Genomic DNA, 9,465 nt, shown 5'->3' on the forward strand with positions numbered 1-9,465 from the left:
TATATCGTCACCTTAGTCATTTTTTGCCGAAAATGAGTTTTTGGCCTAAATCAACTCCTGGTGATGCTGGCCACCTCTGGTAAAATCGCCTAAGCCCTAACGTAAAAGGCCTTCCTGTTACACCCTAGCTACACCAGGCTTTTCTCGCACAAAATGCGTGCGTTTACCCTAAACGCGTGCGTTGAATTTACGGCCACGCTACACCAGGCTTTTCTCGCACGTTTACCCTGCGTTTTTTTAAATAGGACTGGACCTAAATTAAACGCACGCGCGGGGGTAAACGTGGCCGTGTAGCGTGGCCGTTAGGTCCAGTCCTATTTTTAGGACTGGATTTTTAGGGTAAACGCGCAAGTTTTTTTGATTGATTGATTGAAAAATGTATTAACAGTTTGCAGAATTACAGTACATTTCAAGCACAAACTCAATACAAAGGCTGTTAACTGTGAGTGGATGACCCAATTAACACTTTGATTGCTACAAGATCTCGACAGGCCTATTTGGATGTTGCTACCGTTTAACATTGCACAAAGGCCTTGTTCGGGGGCCCACAGCAAAATGTTCTCTTATAGCGAGAATCACACGCATACATCAAAAGAAAGCTGAACTTGTCCACTTCAATTAAAAAAATACATTTTGATTTTACCATGTTCCATTCTGGAGATATTGACCTTTTTGCAACACCTGCATTTGCCTGGAAGTGGTTATCTTGAACAGCGAGCAGAGTTATGGATGGTTTAAAGTCAGAGACATTGACAGGCAGATATAAAATTGAACCCAATAAATATCCTATACATCCTATACACCGAATGAAAGCCCTGAATGTGTACTTTTACGAGGAAAAGAGTAAACATTGATCCCATGTACAGTTAGACAGTAATTGGTTATTGAATGCAGCTTGTGCCCACCAGATAACTGCAGAGAAGACATGGACGTGAACTCCTCAATATTCACAAAATAAGGCCTATAGCGACATATAAATACTATATACCGTATGAAACAGAAGACTCTCTGCTTTCATAAGAAAAAAACTTCTACTGTAGTAATAATAAAAATCACACCCATGTGAAGTGAGTGGTGCAACTCTGTCAGTTGCACCACTCACTTCACATGGGTGTGATTTTAATCACACCCATGCCGATCTGGTGCATATGTGTTTAGGCAATAGGCAGCGTTCCGTTCAGCGTTCATCATGTTTTTTTCCGAGAGACAGAGGAGAGCATGTACCCCCTCGCAAGATCCTCCTCCTGGAGAAACAGGAGGGGAGGGGGGAATCAAATGTCCGAGCCGAGGTGGAAAGCCTGGTGAGGCGAGGTTAGGTGAAATTTGATTCTTTTCACACATCGGCATGGGCGCATCCATTACACTGGCTTCTACACGTAAAGCGGCCCGCCCTCCTGTTTTCAGGAGGGGAGGGTTTTTTTTTTTTTTTTTTTTTTTTTCTGATCACGTGAGCGGGACTAAGCAGCAATGATAGGGCGATGGTTCTTCATTGTCCGGGTGGGTAAAAAGATGAATGAAAGTATGCTATAAAAAAGTGATTGAAACGTATTGATACGTGATCCGCACCCGACGTTTGATTCATCATAAAGGAGGTAAAAAGGGAAAAGAAACATATACAGTGAGGGAAAAAGGGGGGGGGGGGGGGGGGGGTGGGGGGGGATTCAGATTTTACGGGGGCCAGAAAAGCCTGGTGTAGCTTGGCCGTGAACAGTCATCAAAAGTCTGGGTTTTCGGTGAAAATTCTCAGTTTGTCTTTAGTTAACTGTTGTTTAATCGACTTTTCAGTTTTTAAATGTCAGCTGACTACTTTGAAGGGCTTGCCGCCGCTTGCGCCAAGCTCGTTAGCTCGGTATGAACAGAAGTCGGCGACAGAGTGTCCATACACACTCCCCGGAGATGCCCCGGGCCACCCCTGAGTTAAAACATATCTTCACGAATAGCTAGATATAAGATGAACTAGTAATGCATTCTTGAAAGCATCAACAGAAGTAATTGATCTAAGAGACAAGGGCAGGACATTCCAGTCTGCTGGTGCTTTGAAATTAAAAGCACGCCTACCTATCTCTCTAGAGATTATGGGCAAATAAAATAAAGATGTTGAGTATGTCTTAGAGAATAAACAGATGAGAATCGGTATGTGGGATAATTAAAATAAAAACATTTAAACACAAAAAGCAACCAATGGAATTGTCTCCTAGCTTGGCGTGATAACCAGTTCAATGACTCATACATAACACAATGGTGCGTACGGTATAAGGACACCTCAAACAAATATATATATATATAATTATATATTAGTAAAGAGGTGTTCTCGTGAATTATGTCGCCCAATAGTCCAGTATAGGAAATAACAATTGTTGTTGACTTGAAAGAAAAACAGTTAATTGATCTGTACATTATTTTAAGACTAATATTTACCCTAGTTCTAATTAAATCGATATGAGGCCTATAACTGATGTGATATCTGGAATTTTAGATGCAATTTGCAAAAGTATTAAAACAAAATGTACAGTATTCAAAATTAAATCCCATGACACACACAAATATGCAACGTATTATGAAATTAGGCACATATAGGCCATAACAATAGTATAATGCAGCCCAAGAATGCCACTCCATGGATCTCCCCCAACCGCATTCCACAGTCAACACATAAGAGTACACTGTGACAGGCTATATCTTATCAGCCTGATTTATTGCAGCCAGCAGTATAACTTAAAGAAGAAAATACTACCTCGCAGAACGGAATGAAATGTATTCAAGGTGGAGTGCAGGTTAACCAGGCTAGCAAGTCTCATTGGTGACAGAACAAACAAAGCCTTGTGTGTGTGTGATTGATTGATTGATCATTATATTAAGTTTGTAGAGTGGGACTGGGTACAGTTCAAGGAAAGTACAAGGAAAGTACAAGCAAACTGAGACCAATTTCATTGGTCTCAGTTTGCACTGCAATGCAAATTTACATTCATATAAATGCCCACAATGTATTCCACATTGTGATGTCAGAACAAGCCAGCTCCATATATGGAGATCTAGGGGTGATCCATGCCCGTTGGGGGGTGATCAGGTGTGATCATCAATTATTGGCTAATAAAGGGCGAGGTCGCGCATCATTGTGATGTCAGAACATCATTGTGATGTCAGAACAGGCCAGCTCCATATGCAGATATGCTGCTCTGCCGGTCATGCATCAACAGTTTAAGCCTTTATTTTTGAGTGGTGTAAACCACTCCTACAACTGGCTTTGTTAGTTTACGTGTCTGTCTGTCTGTGCTCAAAAAATGAGCACGGTTGCTATGGTCACCCAGTTCACACGGGTGTGATTTAATTACGTCAGACATTACGTCAGACCACAGCTGATCAGTCTATATAAGACCTTACACCACTCGGTTCACACGGGTGTGATTTTTTTAAATACTAAATACTAAAAATAAATATGAAAGCTGCTATGTGACAGACAGACAGACGTGTGTTTCTTTGTTTTCTCTGGCCTCATTTGATGATAACAACATACTTCACATAAATACATATAATTATCTTTGAATTAGTACACACTGATAAAAATATGCCACCCCATTTATTTAAAAGAATCAATGAATTTAATTGAGTCAAAAAAGGTACTTTTATTAAACAAGACAAAATATAAAATACGCAATCCAGTCAATTCAATAGTCTACATTTTCCAGTAAAATCTACAAGATATGTCCAGTAAAATCTACAAGATATGTCCAGTAAAATCTACAAGATATGTCCAGTAAAATGTACTGGATCTACAAGATATGTCCAGTAAAATTTACTGGACATATCTTGTAGATTTTACTGGACATTATCTCGTAGATTTTACTGGACATATCTTGTAGATTTTACTGGACATAGGACGTACCTTGTAGATTTTACTGGATATATCTTGTAGATTTTACTGGAAAATGTAGACTATTGAATTGAATGGATTACGTATTTTATACAAGAACTAGTCTTGTTTAATAAAAGTACGTTTTTGACTCAATTAAATTCATTGATTTTTTTTTAAATAAACTGGGGTGGAATATTTATATATATAAAAATGCCACCCCATTTATTAAAAAAAGATCAATGAGTATTTTCAGTTTGTAATCAGAAGTTATACAACTTCTGATTACAAACTGAAAATACTCAAACATAAGTTTGTCTTGTCCTACGAACACCACCAGCAAGAGTCAAATGGCATCAGGTATAAAAAAACAATTTGTTTTATTCCTCAAATTGGAACATAAGGTTATACAGTTTATTTTAAAACAAAATTATATCAGTGCATAAAAACAAAGTAAATGCAGCCACAATATGATAGCTTCGTGGGCAGTGGAACCATTGGACCCACAGTGTACTGTGGTTCTCTATGGCCCTGTGGGCAGTGGAACCCATTGGACCCACAGTGTACTGTGGTTCTATGGCCCTGTGGGCAGTGGAACCCATTGGACCCACAGTGTACTGTGGTTCTCTATGGCCCTGTGGGCAGTGGAACCCATTGGACCCACAGTGTACTGTGGTTCTCTATGGCCCTGTGGGCAGTGGACCCATTGGACCCACAGTGTACTGTGGTTCTCTATGGCCCTGTGGGCAGTGGACCCATTGGACCCACAGTGTACTGTGGTTCTCTATGGCCCTGTGGGCAGTGGACCCATAGTGTACTGTGGTTCTCTATGGCCCTGTGGGCAGTGGACCCAGTGTACTGTGGTTCTCTATGGCCCTGTGGGCAGTGGACCCACAGTGTACTGTGGTTCTCTATGGCCCTGTGGGCAGTGGACCCAGTGTACTGTGGTTCTCTATGGCCCTGTGGGCAGTGGACCCACAGTGTACTGTGGTTCTCTATGGCTCTGTTGGCAGTGCACGGAACCCATTGGACCCACAGTGTACTGTGGTTCTATATGGCTCTGTGGTTCTCTATGGTTGTGGGCAGTGGAAACCATTGGACCCACAGTGTAATGTGGTTCTCTATGGCTCTGTGGGCAGTGGACCCACAGTGTACTGTGGTTCTCTATGGCTGTGGGCAGTGGAAACCATTGGACCCACAGTGTAATGTGGTTCTCTATGGCTCTGTGGGCAGTGGACCCACAGCGTTTGGCTTTTCTTAACAAAATTATCAGTGCCAGTGATGTAAATAGGGTGCGTTTTGCGTCCCAAAACGCACTTTATAGTTTTGGGCCGCACTTCAAAAACATGCGTGCGTCCACGGGATGCACTACTGTACTCAGTGTACAGTAATAATAATCCACGTGAGAAATAAAAATCGCGGGAAAAAATGCGGTAAAACAAATAATCTACGGACACGATAATTTTTGCATGGCCGCATGCGACCTCATCCTACGTTATAAACGATAAAATCCACGTAGGACTCGTTGTAGAACCACTAGTTTGTAAGTTAACAACAACACAGTCTGACGGGCGCCGCCATCTTGCTCAGAGTCGAGCGCTGAGCGGAGCGCAGCCTGGAGACCAGAGCCGTTTAGAGAGAGAGAGTGACGACAACATACCGTTCAGTGACTCATGAAGCTCCGTGAATAAACAGTGAACGCGGTTGTCGCAACTCTCTCATCTACACGGCGCTGCCTCCGACAGAAAGACAGGCGAACAGTTTTGAGCATGACAAACAGAGTAGACCCGATTGAATGGGAAACACACATTGTGTACTGTAACAAACGCCGACACTGTTGTATGTTGTGCGTTGTGGACCGGTGCCACCACACATTAACATGCCCCCACCCACCCCCCAAAAAAAGAAGTGCCAAAGCCAACTGCAGGGCAACAAAAAATATTAGCAACCCTAAATCTAACATCATCATCTGCTAATGATGATGATGTGTGCTGCTGTGCACAGCCTACCTCCTCCATGACTGCTTCTACTTAATCTCCAGGTTAGTTTTGTAGCATTCATTTTTATTTTGTATGTATTGTGTAATGTGTCATGAAAACATAAAGATTTTTAACAGTTAAAACTGGCAGAATTATTATAGATTTCATATAGCCAAAATCATATGAAATATGTATGTAGTATGAATGTAGAGGTTTTTTTTTATTATAATTTATTTTGCTAGCTTTAGTTATAATAATAATTTCTTCTTCGTTTTCTACATGAATATAACCACATTATAACCATATAAGATGAAATGAGAGTTAAATGCTGCAATTTGTAAAAATGGCAAAATATGACTCTTAAACGTCGCTGAAGTGGGACTCATCAAATGTCCCTGGGACTCATCTAAAAGACCACCCCTGCATCCCGGGACTCATTACATTGAAAACCTATTTACATCACTGCAGTGCATAACAAAAACACAAAGAAACATAATTGTATTTGTTCAAATATAGAGTCCATTAACACATCTATCAGAGGTAATGATTAGGCCATGACCTTTAGAACATACTTAACATACGTAAATAATTTGTATTAGTACCCCTGAGGGCTATAGCCTCATTGAAAAAGTTAGGCCATAATGGTATCCCTGATGTTGCAAATACTTGCACCTACCTGATGGGCCTGATGTATGCATTGGGCTACTTCTAAAAACAATTAAAAGTATGTTCTAAAAGTCATTGGCCTAATGTTTTCGTGGATGATAGCCCTCATGACTGTCTAAAAAATATTTGTTTGTGTTCTAAAGGTCATTATGGCCTAGGGTGCAGTACTTAGTTCAGACTAGTCATTGGTCAGACAAACGACAACCTAGGACTAATGCCCCGTCGGAATTACTTGCGGATCCCCTGGCCGTTCTGTCGAGACTACCACCTCTGCTGTACTCGAAGATGCTCAGGACACTAGAAGAGATGGCCTCTTGGACAGCTGCATCATCGTCATCAAATACCTGGGGAAAACAGAGACAGTGAGAATATGCTAAAACAAAAAGGTGCATTTGTCTTTGCTCTCTCTCTGCAGTCTACACAGCAGTTTGTAGCAAGTGTGGTCTGGGCTAATAGAAGCCCAGTTTTGCTTTGACAGCAGCTGTAATCTCATTTGTATTGTTGTGTCCAGTGTCTCACACCTTCCTCCAACATTAATACTATGGTGAGTATACCAGTTACTAGTAGTTGTGGCACTGTGGGCAGGTGCCAAGTCTCGCTAGAAAAGCAAATCAGCATCTCCATAAAGCTTGTCAACAACACATCTCATGGTAGATGGCTGTATTGACTCTGGACTTGATAAAACACAGTGGACCGACACCAGCAGATGATATGGCATCCAAAATCATCACAGACAGTGAAAACCTCACAATCTACCAGGACATTTTAGAACATGTGCCAAAACTACTAGTATTTGGTATAGCCTGCTGACCATGATATTACTTAACTGACCAGCCAACTGACCATCCATTGATCCCACCAAGCCATCAGATAGGCTCTATAGAGGGTATGCACATGCATAAAGTAAATGGCAGATTGAGTGGCAAAGTGAGTGATGAAGTGAATTTAAAGTCGTTTAAAGTAATTTAATGCAATCAAATAGGACCTTTCTGTTTGGATGTATGTGTCAAGGCCAGAAAGTAGTTTTGTGCCACTCAGTAGGCATTCCCGCATAACTCCCGGGTATGATGATGTCACACCCTATATTGTAGATGGCAAAATCCTGTCTCATATAGAGCACCGAAGTCCTGACGTCACTGTCAGTAGAGGGCGTCAGTCCACAGGTTCATGTACTTTTTATTTGCATCACCCCGGCCTTTTCACTCATAATATGAGTGAAAAGGCCGGGGTGATGCAAATAAAAAGTTATGGATATGAAGCATCGACTGAAGGTGGAAATGTACAAATATACCCAAAGAGTAACAAAATAAGCGTTAGAAACGAGTCAAACAACCTAGAGACTACATTTCTGGGTAGGCAGGTGGCTGCATCTGCCCGTCGCACAACAGAAACTGAATGTCAATTACGTTTATTTTTATTTTATTGATATTTAATGTTTCGTGGTTAGTACGAGTCGAGTCACCACCAGCTGGACGAGGAATCTCAGGAACGCAATGTGTTGACAGCTGGGCGTGACGTATATTAGCAGCGACATTGCCTTCATATGTAGTTTCAAGGCTTTTGCGGCCACATTAATTCCATTTTCTCCAGAAACTGGCTGTATCAAATATGAATGGACATCATTAACGACGCACAGCCACTCCGCTGACAGAAAGGCCGGGGTGGTCGGTTTATTTTTCAAACAGTTCTTATATGAAGCGACCTAAAATAGCCCTATGGAGATTTCAATGCAAATAAAATAAAAAATACATGAACCTGTGTGTTGGTGCCCTCTACTGAAAGTGACGTCAGACTTCGGTGCTCTATCTATAGGCTAGGTCTTTTAGCAAGAAGTTTAGAACAGAGGTAGATTTTCTTTACCTTGTAATCCTTGATCAACTCCTCCGTCTTTTCCCCCCAAGGAAGACAATGAGGACTCTGGTGACAGCTTCTCTACAGGACTCAATGCTGTGGTCCTACAAACACATGAAATGACATTGTACAGTACAGACATCAGAATGCAGAAGTGCATCAAACTAACCACTACACTATTGCAAGTCTACTTTCCAGAAATTCCAATGAGAAGGAATACGTCAAACATATTTGGAGTCAAGCAAAACAAATGAGCTTGTAGATTGGCTATTTTTGGGGTTGAAGGAAGCTCAAAAGAAAATGAGAACATTGCGTGTTATGTGAAGGTCTTTACCTGTGCGACAGCTGCAACTTGCTTCTGTGGCTTGGTGCAGGTGACCACTCCAGGCTTCAGTGGACGTCAGCTGGCTGGGTGGGTGGGTGGGTCGGTCAGCCTGAAATCACAGTAAAAACAGTTAGTGAAACCTCATGACTACTGCGTGCGTGCGTGTGCGAACTAGCAGTTTTAACTGGAATGTGTGCGATTGACTCTCTACTATACTTTATTTTAAAAATCTGTTTGGAAAATAGCTGATCTACAACCTTGTACTGAACATCTGCTGTATTGAAATAGCCAATGTGTAGGGTTAAATTGGTTCAACTGTGATTCTTCCTCTAATGACAAGGAATACTTCCAAGCATAGAGGTCAGGCAAAACATTGAGCTTGTAGATGTTAGCCAATCTAGGACCAGAGTTCAAAAGAATACCTGTGTGACTGAACCACTCCAGTCCAGTCCAGCTAGCTGCAGTGGACGTGTCAGCTGGCTGGCTGGGGTGGGGTCACTGGGGTGGGGTGGGTCGGTCGAGAAGCCGCCCTGAAATCACAGTAAAAACAGTTAGTGAAACCTCATGACTACAGCATGCGTGTGTGAATGTGTGCGATTGACTCGATACTATACTTTATTTTAAATAGATGTTTGGAGAATAGCTGATCTACAACCTTGTACTGAACATCTGCTGTATTGAAATAGCCAATGTGTAGGGTTAAGTTGGTTAAACTGTGATTCTTCCTCCAATGACAAGGAATACTTCCAAGCATAGAAGTCAGTCGAGAAGACTGACATCACAGTAAAAACATA

Source organism: Electrona antarctica (assembly GCF_951216825.1).
Source record: "Electrona antarctica genome assembly, chromosome: 2".
Taxonomy (NCBI): Eukaryota; Metazoa; Chordata; class Actinopteri; order Myctophiformes; family Myctophidae; genus Electrona; species Electrona antarctica.